This window comes from Dipodomys merriami, unplaced genomic scaffold, assembly GCF_024711535.1.
Source record: "Dipodomys merriami isolate MVZ:Mamm:240054 unplaced genomic scaffold, mDipMer1.0.p SCAF_19, whole genome shotgun sequence".
Lineage (NCBI taxonomy): Eukaryota > Metazoa > Chordata > Mammalia > Rodentia > Heteromyidae > Dipodomys > Dipodomys merriami.
The window spans coordinates 25,517,525-25,536,925 of NW_027203270.1; the positions used below are offsets into that span (position 1 = coordinate 25,517,525).

A 19,401-nucleotide genomic window follows, 5' to 3' on the forward strand; every position below is an offset into this window, starting at 1 on the left:
GAAGTAGGAAGGGAGGGAGGGTGGGAGGGAAAGACGGAAAGAAACTCAGTAGACAAGGAATCTGCCCTAGCTCCCCACCTACCCCTCCTATCCCACTGGATGGACAAAGTCTTCAGCAGCCTCTAGGAAACCTGACTGACTTCAGTTTTGCTTTGTTTGACAGAGGCCTTGGCTCACAGCACCCTCTGCTGTTCAGTCACAAAGGACAGGCTGCTGGGTCTGCAGTTGTCCTAAGGAATTCTGACGTGGAAGCAAGAAGCAAGTTATAAGAGCAGAAGAAACTAAAATGTCTTATGCAAAATGCTAAGATGTGTTGATTTTTATGATGAAAGACAGGAATAGTGAAGCAAACAGAAGATGAACAGGTGAATTTTTTTCAGCAACTCAGTTTTTCCAGGTTTTTCAAGCTAAGTGGAAATTCCTACATCATCTGCACCCAAGTCCTCAAAATGGAAAAAATACACTTTCTTTAACACTAATAGTTTTTTTTTTCCATAGATACTGTACCAAGAGTACCAGAAAGGAGGAGACAAATAGACTTAGGATCCAGGGTACGGGGTTAGGAGCTCACCTTGAGGACCCCAGCCAGCCACCAGCACCCAGCACCTAGCCGCATACCGTTTTCTGATATGGTGTAGCAAAAGTTTTACCTTTTATAAACAGGGAGAGGGATCAGCCTCTTGGGATCAGAAGAAATGGCCTAGCAATCATCAAAGAGGCTCCTTTATATAAACAGTAACACAAGATACTCCTGTCAGTCTTATTCTCTGAGTTACAGGTACCACATAAAAGGTATCTTAGATTCATAGAGTTCATTGATGAATCCACAGATTCTTTTTTTTTTTTTTGGTCAGTCCTGGGGCTTGAACTCTGGGCCTGGGCATTGTCCCTGCCCTCTTCAGCTCAAAGCTAGCACTCTACCACATGAGCCACAGCACCACTTCTGGTTTTCTGGTGGTTAATTCACAGACTTTCCTGCTCAGTCTGGCTTTGAACCACAGTCCTCAGATCTCAGCCTCCTGAGTAGCTAGGATTACAGGCACAAGACACTCGCACCAGGCTTCCAGAGACCCTTAAAAGTCACTGGGCACCTTTTGGAGCTGGCAGACAATTTTCAGCGGTAGAATTTTAATAAAACAGGAGCCCAGACAATGGCAGCTGGCAGGAAGGAAAAACAGCAGACTTATCTTAAACAACACTGATTAAACACACTGCTTTCTTTGCAATGGCCTGGACACTGGAAAATACAAGGAAACTAAACTTTTCCTAAGCCTCAATCCTCCCCTGCTGTCTTCCCATGCCCCAGTAGTCCCTATCACTTCTTCCTGTTCTGTTCTTCTACTCCTCAAACTTAGTGGTTTACACTTAGTTGCTTGCTTCTTTTCTTGTATTTCTTCCCCAGTCATAATCACTGAAAGAAAAGGGCCCTGGCTTTTCCTCAGGGGTGTGGCTCTAGTGCTCTGCACAGCTGTCTGGCATACACTGTGCTCGCAGTAAATATCCCTTGAACAAATAAACAAATGAATTCAGCAAATACTTGTTTTATGCATCAGTCAATAACAACAAAAATACAAGTTGGATTTTACTAGAGAGGAATTTTCCACAGAAGAGAGGCTTCTTCCCTTCTTTCTGAATCACTTCTTTACTGGAATTAACAACTAAAAACTGTGTGAATATATTCACCATTACAAAATGTTTTGAATTATTTTGGTGCTGGTGGCTCACACCTAGCTACTCAGGAGGCTCTGAGATCTGAGGATCAAAGCCAGCCCAGGAAGGAAAGTCTATGAGACTCTTATCTCCAATAAACCACCAGAAAACGAAGTGGCACTGTGGTTCATATAGAGTGCTAGCCTTGAGCTGAAGAGCTGAAGGACAACCCTCTGACCCAGAGTTCAAGCCCTATGACTGACAAGAAAAAAAAAGTTTTGCATTATGTGTACATTGAGCTAGGTGCTGGTGGCTCACACCTGTAATCCTATTCAGGAAGCTGAGATCTGAGAATCTTGGCTCAAAGCGAGCCTGGACAGTAAAGTCTGTGAGACTCTTATATCCAATTAACCCCCAGAAAACTGGAAGCAGAGCTGTGGCTTAAAGTGGTAGAGCACTTGCCTTGAGCTGAAGAACTCAGGGATGGGGGCCCAGGCCCAGAGTTCAAGTCTATGATTGCAAAAAAAAGAAACAAAGTAAAAGAAAGAGGGAAGGGGGGAAAAGGGGAAAGGAGGGAGGGAAAGGAAGAGGTGTGTATTGTGAAATGACTCAATATGCATTATGACTTAGGTACATTCTATATAAGTAATGTACTTAACATATCCTTTGGTGAGAAGACAAAATCTAATCTCTTAGCAATTTTCAAGAATACATTAGGGTTGGATGTGTAGCTCAGTAGTAGAGCACTTGACTAGTAAGTGTAATGACTTGGTTTGATTCCTAACACTCCTCTTTCTCCCCCCCAAAAAAGAGTATAGCAACTATTACTAAAAACTGTCACCAAGCTAGGCACTGGTGGCTCACACCTGCAATCCTAGCTACTCAAGAGGCTAAGATCTGAGAATTGCAGTTCAAAGCCAACCTGGACAGAAAAATATAAGAGACTTTTCTCTGATTAACGAGCAAAAAGCAAAAAGTGAAGATGTGACAAGTGGTAAACAGCCAGCCTTGAGAGGAAAAAGCCAGGCAAGAGCATGAGGTCCCATGTTCAAGTCCCAGTATTGGTGTGTGCACGTGCAAATATGTGCACGCATGCACGTGCATACACACACACACACACACACACACACACACACACACACACACACACACACACACACATTCATCACCAGGCTGGAAAACAACTTCTTAGACTCATTCCTCCTGTCTAATTGAAGTTTTCTATCTTTTGATCAACATCTGTCCAATGCCTGCTCCCTCATCCACCCAAATACCTGACTTAGGGGTTTTTAGGCTTTGCTGCTGTTTGTTTGCAGAGATGAAGATCAAATCCAGGGCCTCACACCTGTTAAGCAAGCACTCTACCTCTGAGCTACACCTCTGACATGAAGTTGGCATTTTAAGGTGAACAGTGACATTTACCGAGAGGCTCCAGCCATGGGTTGTTCTACAAGGCCTTTTTCTGTGTGTGCTGGTCCTGAGGTTTGAACTCAGGGACTAGGTGCTGTCCCTTAGGTTTTTGTTTTGTTTTTTTTGTTTTTGTTTTGTCAGTCCTGGGGCTTGAACTCAGGTCCTGAGCACTGTCCCTGAGCTTCATTTGCTCAAGGATAGCACTCTACCACTTGAGTCACAGCTCCTCTTCCAGTTTGTTGGTGGTTACTTGGATATAAGAGTCTCAGAGTTTCCTGCTGGAGCTGGCTTCAATGCAGTCCTTAAATCTCAGCCTCCTAAGGAGCTAAGATTACAGTGTGAGCCACAGGTGCCTGGCTAACAAGGAATTTTTTTTTAAAGTCTGTTGTAGGGCTTAAACTCAAGGCCTGGACACTATCTCCAAGCCTCTTTGGGCTCAAGGCTAGCACTCTAGCACTTGAGCCATAACATCACTATGGAGTTTTGAGTAGTTAATTGGAGATGACTCTCACCAGGGAGTTTTCTGCCCTAACTGGCTTCAAGTCACAATCCTCAGATCTCAGCCTCCTGCATAGCTAGGCTTACAGGCATGAGCCACCAGAGCCCAGCTAACAAGAACTTTTGGAAAGAGTGCAGCAAGAGAGAGAAAGCTGTCCCCATGAGAGCCTCCTCTGCTCTAGACACAGTGCAGGACAGTCAACTAAACTCCTCTCTGCTCCTTTGGAACAGTAGTTGACTGCACAGGAGGTACACAAGAAAGAAGGCAAGTTCCTCATCACTCTTTCCCAAGTGGCTTTGGTTGCCCTCTGTGGAGGCTCTTCAGTCAACAGTTTGGATCTAATTCTAGCTAGGAATGGGAAATACTTTCTGCCAGTTTTTCACAGTTGGGGGGAGGAGTGTGGGGGGTGGGGTGATGGTTAAGCCATCTACTTTCCCATCAGTAGTAGACGAGTCTATTTAAGTTCTTATTTAGGAAAAGACTGGGCATTCTGGGCTAGCTTGGCCAACTTCATTGGTTCCCACTTAGGACCAAGGGTAAGGTGGGGCTGTGGGATGTATTGGCAAGTACATTCCTGAACTACCTGTCTCCTGCTCAGGGACTCTTCGATCTGACATCGTGTGGCTTTCATGTGAATGTCTGCTCTAGTACTTCCAAGTGCATATACAGATACCCAGGAGATCCAAGTCACCTTAGTAGGGGTCACAGCAGCTATGTTTCAGCAACTGATGAGCACTCAAGTACATGGCTCCAGCCTGGATGGCATTTGCCTAGTGTGAGCAATGCTCTGGATTCAATCCCTAGAACTAGAAAAAAAAATAGTAACATAACTTTCTTAGAAGTCAAAAAAGGCATCCTATCCAGACTTCTATACTGTAAGAGTGCCTGATAAGCAGGGTGCCAGTGGCTCATGTCTGTAATCAAAGCTACTTAGGAGGCTGAGATCTGAGGACCACAGTTCAAAGCCCACAGGCAGGAAAGCCCATGGGACTTTCATCTCCAATTAACCATCTAAAAGCTAGAAGTGGAGCTGTGGCTCAAGTGGTAGAATACTAGCCTTGAGCCAAAGAACTCAGGGACAGCTCCCTAGAAACACACACACACACACACACACACACACACACACACACACACACACACACACACACACACACAATACCTGACAGCAATGTTCCAGAAAGTGTTTTATGTATGTGTATGCATATAACTCTTTCTTCAATAAATAAACTCATTCAGCTTTGTTTTCTGGAAAACCTCCTAAGACAACTGTGAATAGAAACCATTTGCCATCCACAGGGCTTCGGATTAAGGGTGCTGTGACAGGCATGAATGATATCAGTTCACAAACAGCTGCTTTATTTTCACTTTTAAAAAATAAAACTAATAGCCATTTTCATAAAATTTATACAAGTGTTTATGTATTTTCCTAATTGAGTTATTTCAGAACCTTCCATCTTTCTTAGAACACTGTGTTCATGTCCCCATGCTCAGGTCATTAGGCTGAAACTAGGGCAGTGTCTTAATAGGAAGTCAGAAATGCAAGTTTGCCCAGGACCAGCAAGCTCTGGGTTTATTTTATAAGTGCTGTCCTAGTGTAAGGTTTGAAGCATCACTTCTACTTTCAAAAGTGCCTGAGTTCATGGTGGACAAAATCGCTATTTTTTTTTGTCAGTCATGGGACTTGAAATCAGGGTCTGGGCACTATGAGCTCTTTTGCTCAAGGCTAGAGCTCTACCACTTTGAACCACAGAGCCACTTCCATTTTTCTAGTGGTTAATTGGAGATAAGAGTCTCAAAGTCTTTCCTGTCCTAACTGGCTTCAAACTGCAATCCACAGATCTCAGCATCCTGTGTAGTTGGATTACAGCTGTGAGCCACCAGTGCCCCACAAAGTGGCTAATTTCTGTAGTCCAAATAGTCAAGAGCTAGATATCCAGGGGACTGTAATTCCAGGCCAGCCTGGGCAAAACTGAGACCCACCCCACCAAAATCAGTAAGCCAGGCAGTGCTGTGCACCTGTAGTGCCAGCTGTGTAAAAGGCCATAGGTAGTATCTGGGGCCAAGGCTGGCCCAGACAAAGATTTGAGAACCTACCTAAAAAATAACTAAAGCAGAAAAGCATGACAGAAAGCTGGCAGAAAGCATGGCTCAAGTGATAAAGCATCTGCCTAGCAAGCAGAAGGCCCTGATTATGAGTAGTAACATATATAGTTACTTGAGGTGAACAGAGCCCAACTGCATATGGCTGAGTAAGCAAGGTACTAGCATCTACCACTGTTCTACACTGTCACATCCCCCTGGAAATCCAGGCAGAAATCCTAATCATCATTGTGGTAAGAGATGAGGCCTTTGGAAAGTATTTATGGCATGGAGACAGAACCCTTGACAATGCAATTAGGACTCTTATTAACAAGCGCTGAAGAAGCCGTGCTGGTGGCTCACACCTGTAATCCTAGCTACTCCAGAGGCTGAGATCTGAGGATCATGGTTCAAAGACAGCCAGGCCTGGAAAGTCTGTGAGACTCTTATCTCCAATAAACCACTCAGAAAATCAGAAGTGGCTCAAGTGGTAGACCACCAGCCTTGAGCTGAAGAGCTCAGGGACATCGCTCAGGCCCAGAGTTCAAGCCCCATGACCCAAAACAAAACAAAACAAAAAAAATGAAACAAAAAACCCAAACAAATGCTCTGAAGCTTGGTGATGTGGCATTTGCCTTTAATCCCAACACTCAGGAGGATGGCAAGTTCAATGCCAGAAAGGGGAAGGGGAAGGAGAAAGGAGATAAGAGTGGGAAGGGAAAGGAAAGAAAGGGAAGGGAAAACAATGAGGTTAAGCTGTAGGCAAGGCCTCTAGCATGATTGTACACTCCATGGGAAACTTTCTCCATAAAGAAAGATTTCAGACTGGGTACTAGTGCTCACACCTGTAGTCCTAGCTACTCAAGAGGCTGAGTTCTGAGGATCACAGTTCCAAGCCATCCTGGATATGAATGTATGAGACTCTTATCCAACTAATGCCAGTGTGGAGGTGTGGCTCAAGTAGCAAAGCCTTGAGTAAAAATGCTACGGGATAGTTCCCAGGCCATGAGTTCAAGTCCCAGTACAAGCACACACAAAAGAAAAGGAAGGAAGGAAGGGAAGAAGGAAGGAAAGAAGAAATGAAGAAGGAAAGAAGAAATGAAGGAAGAAAGAAGAAAGAAGATAGAAGAAGTTAAAAAGCTGGGGGAATGCTTGCCTAGAATGCATGAAGTCCTGAGTTCGATTCTTCAGTACCACATAAACAGAAAAGGCCAGAAGTAGCGCTGTGGCTCAGGTGGTAGAGTGCTAGCCTTGAGCATACAGAAGCTCAAGGACAGTGCCCTGGCCTTGAGTTCAAGCCCCAGGACAAGCAAAACAAAAAAAAGGTCAGAAGCCAATGACTCACACCTATAATGCCTAGCTACACAGGAGGCTGAGATCTGAAGATTTGTTTGAAGCCTGCCTGTGCAGCAAAGTCTGAGAAACTTATCTCCAATTGAGCTGTGGCTCAAGTGGTAGAATGTTAGAAAAAAAAGCTCAGGGACAGAGAACCTGAATACAAACCCTAGGACTGGCACAAAAAGAAAGGTTCCAGAGCATAGCTCAAGTGGTAGGTTAGAGTACCAGCCATGACCAAAAAGTCAAGTGAGAGTCTGAGGCCCTAGTTCAAGCACTATACTAATACAAAAAAAAAAAAAAAAAAAGTGCCGATATATTTAAGCCCAGATGAATCCTTTCCTTTTTTTTTTTTTTTTAAACCTGGTCCTGGAGTTTGAACTCAGGGCCTGGGCACTGTCCTTGAGCCTCTCTGTGCTCAAGAATATCATTCCACCACTTGAGCCACAAGCACCACTTCCGGCTTTTTCTCTTTATGTGGTATTGAGGGCTTTCTTGCATGCTAGGCAAGCACTCTACCACTAAGCTACATTCCCAGTCTATATCGGCACATTTAATCAACATAATGCCTACTCTGTAAATTATGTCTAATAGGGGTCAAATTGGAAAACTTTATTCACAAAGAGATACTAATCACACGCTGTGTGAGAGAGTTACACCATTAATGTAGGCGGTAGTAAAACCATTTTAAATCAAACTATTTCACTGTCTGAGAAACTGCTTCTGTGGACAGGGCAGCCATGCTGATCCTCACTCTTCTGCACTCTGAGTGCTGACATAGTCCTGCAGAAGCGCCTGTGCCTCTGCCCGCCGGCTCATCTTGGTGGCCTTTCCCTGGAAGCGGCCTTTCTTCCCCGCTCCTTTGCCTTCCAAGACCTCAGCCACCCTGGGGATCAGAGACACAGTCAGGGAGATGTTTGTGAGGGAAAATCTATGTAAACCAGCAGCATACCTGAGCCTTTCCTGGAGTCTGGAGGAAGTAGAAGACAGGCAGGTGGGTTCTGGAATCAAAAGTATTTCCACAGCCTGCCTGGCACTGGTGGCTCACATCTGTAATCCTAGCTATTCAGAAAGCTGAGATCTGAGGATTGCAGTTCAAAGCCAGCCCTGGCAGGAAAGTCTGTGAAACTCTTATTTTCAATTAACCAAGAAAACCAGAAGTGGCACTGTGCCTCAAGTAGTAAAGCGCTAGCCTTGAGCTGAAGAGCTGAGGGATAGTGCCCAGGCCCAGAGTTCAAAGCCCCACAACTGACCCCTCCAAAAAAGTATTTGAAAAAAATGTAAGGGGGAGGTGGGGGGAGTATGGGAAGGGATAGGAAGGAGAAACAAAGAGGAGGCAACAATGCTTGATAAGATATGTACTTGTGGGCTGGGAAGGTGGCTCAGTGGTAGAGCGCTTGTCTTGCATGCCTGAGGCCTTGGGTTTGATTCCTCAGCACCACATAAGCAGAAAAAAAAAAGCTGGAAGTGGCGCTGTGGCTCAAGTGGTAGAGCGCTAGCCTTGAGCTGAAGAGCTGAGGGACTGCGCCCAGGCCCAGAGTTCAGACCCCACGACTGGACCCCCCCAAAAAAAGAAAAAGAAAAAGAAATGTACTTGTTATCTTGCCCATGTAATTGTAACTCCTCTGTATGGTATTCTCATATTTAAAAAAAAATGTAAATGCTGCAAGGCTCTGGTAGCTCTCCCCTGTAATCCTAGCTACTCAGGAAGCTGAAATCTGAGGATTGCGGTGCAAAGCCAACATGGGCAGGAAAGTCCCTGAGACTCTTATCTCCAATAAATCACCGGAAAAAAAAAACAAAAACAAAAACAAAACTAGAAGTGGCACCATAGCTCAAGGGGTAGAGTGCTCATCTTGAACACAGAGAGGCTCAGGGACAGCGACCAGGCCCTGAGTTCAAGCCCCAGGACCAGAAAAAAAAAATCATGATAAACCCTTAGCGTCTTGCATGTATACCTGCACTTAGGGGCTGCTGAGGGGCAAGAAAAGTAGGGACAGTACAAGCTGGAGCTGTGTCCTACCTGAGGACGGTAGCCACTCAGCTCTCACAGCCACCACCACAGAGGAATGTAGACTCAGGCTTACCAGTACTCAGGCGCCTCCCCGTCTCCCTCTCTCCTTCTTCGCATTCCCTGTGTCCCCTTTTAGAAAAGCCAGAACTCTGTACAAGAATCGAATGCTAAAATGTACCAACTAATTTTTGTTGTTGTTGTTGGTTGTTGGGCTTGAACTAGGGCCTGGGTGCTGTTCCTGAGCTCTTTTGCTTAAGGCTAGCCACAGATTTCTGGTGGTTAAATGGAGACCAGGCTGGTTTTGAACCAAGATCCTCAGATCTCAGCCTCATGAATAGCTAGGATCATAGGTGTGAGCCACAAGTAGCTGGCTGTACCCACTACTTTTTAAAATTTCAAACAGGAGGGCTGGGAAGGTGGCTCGGTGGTAGAGCGCTTGCCTTGCATGCATGAGGCCCTGGGTTTGATTCCTCAATACCACATAAACAGAAAAAAAAAGCCCGAAGTGGGGCTGTGGCTTAAGTGGTAGAGCGCTAGCCTTGAGCTGAAAAGCTGAGGGACAGCACCCAGGCCCAGAGTTCAGGCCCATGACTGGACCCAAAAAAAATTTTCTTTTTTGAACAGGACACAGACCAAACTGGTATACAGGCCACATGTGGTGGCTGGTCAGGATTCTCTTCTATAAAATAATGTTTCCAATGAGAATATATTTTGCAGAGCCTAACGTAAGTTCAAGAATATGAGGCATGCACTTCCAGATCTAATTTAAAATAGGAAAACAGAAGCAGTAATAACAAGGCTAAAGCAGCCCAACAAAGTTCTTATTTTTCCATGAATAAACATATCCAATGTCTTTATTTAGTTTCAAAATCCAAATTTTTTCCAAAAAAACCTTTGTGCCTCTCCTTTGCTGTTACCTTAAAGACATGTTTAAAACAAAAAACAAGCAACAACAACAAAAGCCCTGCTTCATTTGCCTAGTGATAATTAAGGGTCTGTATTCATGTATCACTTTTTGTTGTTGTTGTTGATTGTGGGGCTTGAACTCCAGGCCTGTACTCTGTCCCTGAGCTCTTCAGCCAGGAGTGGGCACTCTACCATTTGAGCCACAGTGCCACTTCTGGTTTTCTGGTGGTTAATTGGAGATAAGAGCCTCACGTACTTTCCTGCCTGGGCTGGCTTTGAACCACCATCTTCTGATCTCAGCCTCCTGAGTAGCTAGGATTATAGGCATTCGCCATCAGTGCCCAGCTTCTTTCAAATTTTAACTGTATTTTTTTGTGTCTTTTCTGTTTTTGGTACTAGGAATTGAACCCAGAGCATTGCACTTGCTAGGCAAGTGCTTTGCCATTGAGCTACATCCCAGCCCTCTTTTGAGCCTTTAACCAGGCTACATTAATTAGTAGCTACCTGGCTTTCCCACCTGTAGAGAAGTCTATGAGCTTTACCTTGGTCCCAGGGTTTCCACAGCCTCAACCGGCCCTGCCAGTAAAAAGAGTCTAGCAGCTTTCTCATCTCCCACAGTTAAGAACAGGAGGTCTCCTAGGAAAGAGGACAATGTGAGCAACTCCCCTAAAGCTGTACTTTTATTTCAGTCTCATGAACAGTTGTCTCCCCTAAACCATGAGTGGTATTGCTGATGGCTATGGCCCCGCCCCTCCACTTTGATCTGACCATGGCCAAGTATAAAATAACTGTCATGGCCTGACTCCTGCCATCCTTTCAAACCTGATCACGCACCCCACACTGCCATTACCTATACCACCATGCTTCCCCCTGCCTGCTGCCTGGCTCCCATCTATCAGACTTCCCTAAGCTCAGCTATTCAGATAATGTGTGCTCCAAATTACCCACATTGACATACACATGACTCCCATACTACAACATGAGCTACAATCACTGTCTACACAGAATTATGAAAAGAAAATCATACAGTGCCAAACCTAAGTGGGTTTGGAATAATGCAAGAGAGACACAGAAACCTCTCAGCTTACCGACTATCAAGACTGAAGACAAGTGAAGCCAGAGGCAGCAGCAGATAGACAGGATCCTTCAATGGGCCTTTCCATTCCCTGCCTTTCTTGCTTCCTTTTTCTTTTCCTGATGTTGTTGTTTGTTACTGGCTTTTGAAGTCAGAGACTTCAAAACTTGAAGTCTACCACTAGACTTCTTGACCACACCTCCAGCCCTTTTTGCTTTATTTTTGAGGCAGGGTCTTGATTCTTCTTCCTCGCCTCCTGGGGTGCTGGTCTATGCTGTGATCTTCCTATTTAGGTTTCCTTCCATAGCTGGGATGACAGGTGAGCAACACCACATCTAACTTTTGCTATTATGATGGGGTCTTGTGAGTATTTTTTTTAGACTGGAACTGTGATCTCAGTCTTAACCATCTGCAAACCTGGCAATTAGCTCAATCAACTTTTTAGTAGCTGAGATGGGGGCTTGAAAACTTTTTGCCCATGCTGGCCTTGAACCACAATCCTCCATCTCTTGAAAAGCTAGGATAGGATCTTGCTAAATGTGCTGGTTCTGGGGCTTCTTCTCTTGTCCTATTGTTTTCCATTCAAGGCTGATGCTCTACCACCTTAACTATACCTCCTCTTCTGGCTTTTTGCTGGAGTCTCTTAGATTTGTCTGCCCAGGTTGGCTTTGAACCTTGGTCTTCAGATCACAGCCTTCTGAGTAGCTAGGGTTACAGGTATTGAGCTGCTGGAAACCAGCTTGGTCTTGAATTCTCGTTCCTCTTACTTTGCTGATCCTCCTGGGATTACAAGTATGTTCCACCATACCTGGCCCCACCCCTGAATTTCTAATACCAGGTGCTAATCACATACAAATCTAAGTGGCTTTGAGGAGCTTCAGCTCTAATAAAACAACCTGGGAAGCTGACAAATGACACAGCCTCTGAAAGATCAAATTCAATACCTCAGCACTCAGCTCCTTGCTGGTGCTAGGAAAACAGTACTGAATGAGTTTGTGCTCCCTGTTCTGCATGTGTAATGTGCAGTGGCTTCAGCTAAGCCAGTGCCCCTCACTGAGAGCTCTGCTCCCCAGGTCTCTCCCTGTAGCATGGAGAATCTCATGTTCCTCTTACCTTTGACCCAATCTCATTGGCAATGATATTCATGAACTCAGAATTGCCCTCCTTCCTACAACCAAGGACACAGATCTGAGATCCAGAGTGGAGTGGTAGCTGTGACAGGGCAGGAGGCCTGGCTCCTCATTGGGAGACAGGAAGATGAGTGGCAGGCCTCACTACTTTCTACTTGGGCTAAGTCCCACACCCCTTAGCAAAGAGATGCTGATGATGGAAGAGTAGCAAGACACCCTTCTCTACCTCAGCAGTTTATAAACAAGGGATTTCCATTTCCTTTCAGTGGGACTCATCAGGAGAAGAGAATGTGTATTGGACGGTGAAAGGGACAAGGGAGGGGCTGGGAAAGTGGCTTAGTGGTAGAGTGTTTGCCTTGCATGCCTGAGGCCCTGGGTTCACTTCCTGAGCACCACAGAAACAGAAAAAGCCAGAAGTGGCACTGTGGCTCAAGTGGTAGAGCACTGGACAGCACCCAGGCCCAGAGTTCAGGTCTCACAACCAACAAAAAAAAAAAAAAAAAAAAAAAAGAAAAGAAAAAAGAAAAAGAGGTAAGGGAAGATGCTAATGAAAGTCACAAGATTACTTGCTACCTCTTGTGAAGAGGGTACTATCAAAGCCAGGGAATTTGGTGGGTAACACATTTCTTAGGGTCTCTGCACCCTAGAACACAGTATGTTCTAGCAATCCACCTCCTACAAGGCTCTGCAGAGAGTGGAGAGGCTAAAATCCAAGCCCCACGCAGTTTCCCTGCACACCTCCACAGTAGCTGGCTTCTCACCTGGGAAGTATGACCACATCTCTGCAATCCAGGCTACTCCGGAGGCTGTGGGCAATGTGCACAGCCAGGTCTCTGAGCAGATTCAGATTATTCTAAAATGGAAGTGAAATCTGAGTAAAAAGGTGGAAAGGATAAGAGAGAGCCCCACTTCTCACCACTTCATTCTCCCCTAACCTCTACAAACAAACCCATACTTTTGATCCAAAGTGAGGGTAGAGTCTGGAGAACCTACTGTAGGTCCCAGGCTCTCTCCCCTATCTTCAGAATGAATCACCTTTTGCAGGAGCTTGGTGGAGTTCTGGAGCTTTTTCACTGCATCCACATGATCCTCTGCTCCACACCTGTAAGACAAAAGTCAATGGAGACCCATTGCCCAATGCTTCCAGTGTTGGGGCATAACTCAGTGATGCCCTCCTTGCTAGGTGCCTTTCTTGGAATGTGGACCTGGGCAGTTCTAAGGAGGCCCTTCAGCAACTGGCAGAGAGGATACAAAGGTATTAACCACTTTGTGTGGGCCTGGTTTACAGTCCAAAGCATTTTGATTAGTTATGATTGCTATTATTCCTCCTCCCTGAGGTAAGAGATTATTCTATCTACAACACAAGTAAACAAGCTCAGCCTCAGTATCCAGGAAAAGGGGACAACTGAAGGGGGCTTACTTAAGTAGAGCGGTCAGTGCCTTTTCAGTTCCATGACTTCTTTCCATCCATTTTAGCACCCGATTCCCAGCCAGAAATACCAAGTTGGTTTTGTTCTTCTTTCCCTTTGCAGTGCCCAGAATTTTAATGACCTACACAAAGGAGGTTAACACACATGGATAACCCGATTGGATCCTACACCCTCACAGCAACAATGAAGGAGAGATTCCACGTAGGACTGGTTTACTACACCCAGCCCTGTTGTGCCCCCTGGTCCATTCCCTTCAACTACTCAACAACTCTCCACTTACCTGAAGGTCACTGAGATTGTGGACATGGGTCCCACAGCACATGTTGGAATCAACACCCTCAATGGTAACAACTCGAATGGGCCCAGCATGATCATCTGGCAAACCCCGGCCCCTCACCTGGAATAGCAGGAAGAAGGGCTCTCAGAATTTTGATGAGAAGCCCTTAAGAGAGTCATTCTGCAAAAGCCAACCCCAGCTTTCCCCTCACCTGCTCCACCTCAGGATCATCCAGGCTCAGTTCTCTTACACTCACAGGCAGCCGATCTCTATCTTTTCATTGACAGTCTGCTCAATGGCAGCTACTTGCTCTGCAGTCACAGAGGGGCTGTCCATCTCAATCACACTCCAGAGCCTCCCTAGCTCCCTGCCATAAAGAGGTGAGTGGCCACAGCATGCTGAATGTTGTAAAGGTAAGAAAGTTTATAAAGAATGTTCACATAGGGGCTGGGGATGTAGATCAGTGGTAGAGTGCTTGCATAACATACACAAGGCCTAGGGTTCAATTCCTAATACCACAAAAAAGAATATTCATATAGCCGGGTGTGGTGGTGCACACTCATAATCCTACCACTGAGGAGGCTGATATAAGAGGATATTGAGGGAGGCTGGCTGAGCCTAGCCTACAAAGGGAGTCTCCAAAAAACAACACTAAAAAACAAAAGCTTATATAAATTATTTTATTTAATCCTTACAAAAATCCCACTTGTTAGGGATTGCCATGTGGTGAGTGGTGAGGCCAGCAGTCTACCACTTTGGTTCCAAATTTCATCTTAGTGTTTTTGTTGTTTTTTAAAGCATCATTATTATTCTTCCCAGATTGTAAGGACTTATTTTAGTATAACAGGGTTAAAGTAGGGGAAAATGAGAGAGGGAGAGAGAGAAAAAGATTTCCTGCTCCCCATTCAGGAAATGGGAGTTAAAGACTCCAAAAGCTTCTTAATTCTTTTTTTTTTTTGAAGAATAGTACTACGATTTGAACTCTGAGCCTCAGCTTCACTAGACTTGATTGCTTGGCTGGCACTCTACCACTTGAGCCACACCTCCAGTCCTCCATGTTCTTTCCAAGTAAAGGCCAATGTCTCTTCTTTCATCCTGTGTTTCTCCAAAGAAACACGAGGTCAAGAAAACAGCCAATTTTGAACACAACCACTAGAATCTGCATCCTTATACTCTACACCCATTACTAGGAACAGAGCTGGTAATGCAGAATGCTAGATTATACCTTGTACCTCCAGCTTATCATGATATCTTCATCCCAAAGAGTTGGTCAGCAACTGCTGTGATGAGATGTTGCCCTAAGCAAAGAGAAGAGAGGAAATGTGAAAAGTCCAGCCACATACTCCCATGAAGATGAATGATTGTGGTGTGCAAAACGAACTACAGGGGAACAAAAATCAGTGTGAGAGCCTCATACTTTCCTACACAGGCTGGCTTTGAACTGTGATTTTCAGATCTCAGCCTCCTGAGTAGCTAGGCTTACAGGTGTGAGCAGTAGTACCTATACACAGCAACTGTGCCTCTTGTTTGTCCTGCCCCACATACCTGAATGCTGCTGCATGTGGTCAAATCTCCGCTCCCAGTCCACCTGGACCTGGACCTGGCTCCCAGGGGCCAGAGATGTCTGTGTGAAATGATCGGCCTGTACCTCCCAGCAGGTCACTCTCAGCCCAGAGATGCCATTGATTGTACTGCAGTCATCAGGCTAGGAGAAGTAAGTTATCAGCAGGAGGCAGGGCTCACCCAACCTCTTAGATACATAGCTCCACAAGGGAAAGACTATGTGAGACACATCCAGAATTTGAGCTCTCTAAGAGAAAAAGAACAGGCAATACCAAGCGAAATATCTACTTTGCTCTATGACAGGATTCCTTCTTACTTTGAACATCTATATATTTTGTTCTTTAGGAATTAAAACAGGCATTTAAGTATAGCAATAAAGATTTTTAGAAAACTTTGAACTCATTCTGGCCCACAGTGATGTTTGTGTCACTGTTGGGACTTTATTATAAAGACCCCTTCTCCTAAAGAAGTGAAGGAAGATCTCAGAGCAAGTTGTTGGACTATAGGAAAAAAGTTAGAGTGCCAGGCAGTACTCAGTTTAGGGGGTAGGAATATATATATATATATATATATATATATATATATATATATATATATATATATATATAGATAGATAGATAGATAGATAGATAGATAGATAGATAGATAGATAGATAGATAGATAGAGAAAGAGAGAGAGAGAGAGAGAGAGAGAAAGAGAGAGAGAGAGAGAGAGAGAGAGAGAGAGAGAGAGAGAGAGAGAGAGAGAGAGTCTTTCCTTTGAATTAAATTATTGAGCCAGTTTTTTAAAACTTTTTCTCCCTGGGCCAAATTTAGCTTTATACATAGTTTATTCTCCCTTTCCACCTCAAACATCTACATGACATCATTGAAGCTTCATACAAGGATTGAGCAAAACTGATAAGTTGTAGAGCTGGTAGTCAATTTTTTGGTAGCAAACCCTTTTGCACAGTTGGCTATAACCACTTTTAAGGACAAAGGCTCTGCTTTATCCCTCTCCTAATGTTAGGAATCTTATCAACAGTTTCCTAGGCAGCTCATGAAACTAAGGATGAACATGCTTTATTTAACAAGCATTTGACTTTACAGCTTTTTTGGTCCTGTAGTCTCACTGGGCAGGAAGAGGGCCAAAAGACATTGACAATCCCTTTTTTTTATTGGTTTAAATTTAAATTGGTTGTGGGGCCTGAACTCTGGGCCAGGGCACTGTACTTCAGCTCTTCATCTCAAGGCTATTTTCTACTACTTGAGCCACAGTGCCACTTCTGGCTTCTGCTTATGTGGTGCTGAGGAATCAAATCCAGGGCCTCATGCATGCAAGGCAAGCATTTTCCCACTGAGCCACCTTCCCAGCCAAAACATAATTTTCTTCTTCTTTTTTTTTTTTTTTGGTTGGTGGGGGTTGAACTCTGGGCCTGGGCATTGTCCTTCAGCTCTTCAGTTCAAGGCAAGCACCACAGCACCACTTCCAACATTGACACTGTTGATCAGACAATTTACCATTATGTCTGTGACCTTCTTTAAGTGCATGGACTTAAACTGCATAGGAGACTAAATGTACAGGAGGGGTGGATTTGAAGAGGCCAGACCTTAACCAAAGATGCCAGAGTACAACATTACGTCCTTTCTATTCTAGAAAACACCTTCACGGTGGTGTTAGGACCATATCATCACTGATGCTGCACGCACGTTGGCATGCAGGGTAATGCTATTGGTTTCTTCTTGTCTCTCCCAGGAAGAGGCAATGAGAAAGCCAAGTTAGACTAATAATGTAACACTGGAAACTATCAGAATGGTGTCTTAAGCTCCTTTATGAGCCATTTCCATTACCATTTGTGAACAAAGGCCATAGGATTATATGAAAACAATAAATCTTTTATTAGCAATCTCTGGATCTCAACTTAGCCAACACATCTGTATTTTCTAGTACACTCTTCATAGTGGCTAAGGTTGCTTTTTTAAAATTTTTTTCCTCCTTTGCATTGTCATTGCAAATGAGGTTTCTGTTTTATTGATGCTTATATGAGACTTCTAATACACAAATGTATGGGTATTGGTGCCTCTTTAATTTAAAGAATTTGAAGAGCCACCTCATCATAGGGTATGTGTTTGTGAGTATGTGAGCATTTAATTAAAAATAAAGTTACTAAGTACAAAAAAAAAAAGAAAATATACGAGGAGACTTTGGGGAAAAGAGAGAGAATTCTGTATCAGAGAAATGGGAAGGAAAGGGTGCACTATCCTCCAAGCTGATACACCTCTTCCTGGATGATCTTCAAACATCTACATCAAGGGATTGACTGATTAGTAACTCCTCATTCCTGTATTACTTTGCTAGGCTTGCCATAACAAAGTAGCACCAATTGGGTGGCTCAAATAACAGAAATATATCTTCCATGGTTCTGTGGTTAGAAGTCTGAGACAAGGTGTCAGCATACTGAGGATCTTTCATCTTAGTTTGTAGATGTCTGTCTTCTCCCTTTGTCTCCACATACTTTTCCTGTGTGTTCAAATTTCACCTTCATATCAGCACATTAACCATGTTAGAGACCTCATTCTAATTTAATGACCTCTTGAAAGATGCTGTCTCCGGAAATAGTCACATTCTAATGTTAGGCTTCCAGTATACACATTTTTGGAAAATATAATTTAGCCCCTAACACTACCAAAATTATACTTCACTAACAGGGGCAAAATTATGGTTTAGTCTGCCAGTTTTATTGCTACTAGGTGTTAAAGGAAGTTTTCATTTGATTCATTTCTAAAGGAATGGTTTATTCATTTCTTTTTCTTTTTTTGTTTTTGTCAGTCCTGGGGTTTGAACTCTAGGACTGAGCGCTGTTGCGCTTCAGCTCAAGGATAGTGCTCTACTGCTTGAGCTACACCACTACTTCCGGTTTTCTAGTGGTTTGTTGGCGATGAGAGTCTCACGGAGTTTTCTGCCTAGGCTGGCTTTGAACCCTGATCCTCAGATCTCAGCCTCCTAAGTAGCTAGGATTACAGATGTGAGCCACCAGAGGCTAGGTTCATTCATTTCTTTCTTTTTTTTTTGGGGGGGGGTTCCGGTCGTGGGGCCTGAACTCTGGGCCTGGGCGCTGTCCCTCAGCTCTTCAGCTTAAGGCTAGTGCTCTACCACTTGAGCCACAGCGCCACTTCTGGCTTTTTTCTTTTTGCTTATGTGGTGCTGAGGAATCGAACCCAGGGCCTCAGGCATGCAAGGCAACCGGTCTACCACTGAGCCACCTTCCCAGCCCAGGTCCATTCATTTCTAAAGGAAATGGTTAAGTACTTTGTTGTTGTTGTTGTTGTAGTATGGGGACTTGAACTCTGGGCCTGGATGCTCTTCCTGAGCTCTTCAGCTCAAAGCCAGTGCTTTGAGCCACTTTGAACCACAGTGCCACTTGCAGTTTTCTTGTGATTAATTGGAGATGAGAGACTCAGGATTTTCCTGCCTGGGCTGGCTTTGAACGCAATCCTGAGATCTCAGGCCCTGAGTAGCTAGGATTTCAGGTGTGAGCCACCAATGCCTGCAGGATTTATTTTTAAAGTATTGAGGTTTTTAAACAAGTATTTTGGTTATTGGTTTGATTTGAGGTTTTGGTTGCTTTTAATGCTTCTCTGTGTAGCCAGGGCTGGCCTTGAGTTCTCATCTCAGGTCCTACTGCCTTCACTTCTCCGAATGGTGGGAATGCAGAAATGTGTGGCTTTTCAACTGTGTGTGTGTGTGTGTGTGTGTGTGTGTGTATGTGTGTGTGTGTGTAGCTTGGAGTTGTCCTGGCTTTTCAACTGTGTGTGTGTGTGTGTGTGTGTGTGTGTGTGTGTGTAGCTTGGAGTTGTCCTGGCTTTTCAGCTCTGTGTGTCTGTGTGTCTGTGTGTCTGTATGTGTATGTCTAGCTTGGAGTTGTCCTGGCTTTTCAACTCGTGTGTGTGTGTGTGTGTGTGTGTGTGTGTGTGTGTGTGTGTGTGTGTGTGTGTGTGTGTGTGTGTGTGTGTGTGTGTGTATGTGTGTGTGTAGCTTGGAGTTGTCCTGGCT

The 19,401-nt window shown here is 44.4% G+C and overlaps 1 protein-coding gene and 1 pseudogene across 1 annotated transcript in view; both read right to left on the reverse strand.

Moving 5' to 3' along the window:
- LOC138830958 (leucine-rich repeat-containing protein 37A3-like) overlaps positions 1 to 9,110 on the reverse strand; it is a 40,359-nt gene extending 31,249 nt beyond the window's left edge. Inside the window, exon 1 of the mRNA XM_070027948.1 lies at positions 9,061 to 9,110. The gene's annotated coding sequence lies outside the window, so the exon portion shown is untranslated. The remainder of the gene's footprint in view (positions 1 to 9,060) is intronic.
- On the reverse strand, positions 7,491 to 16,898 carry LOC138830533 (alanyl-tRNA editing protein Aarsd1-like; annotated as a pseudogene).
- Between the last annotated feature and the right edge of the window lie 2,503 nt (positions 16,899 to 19,401).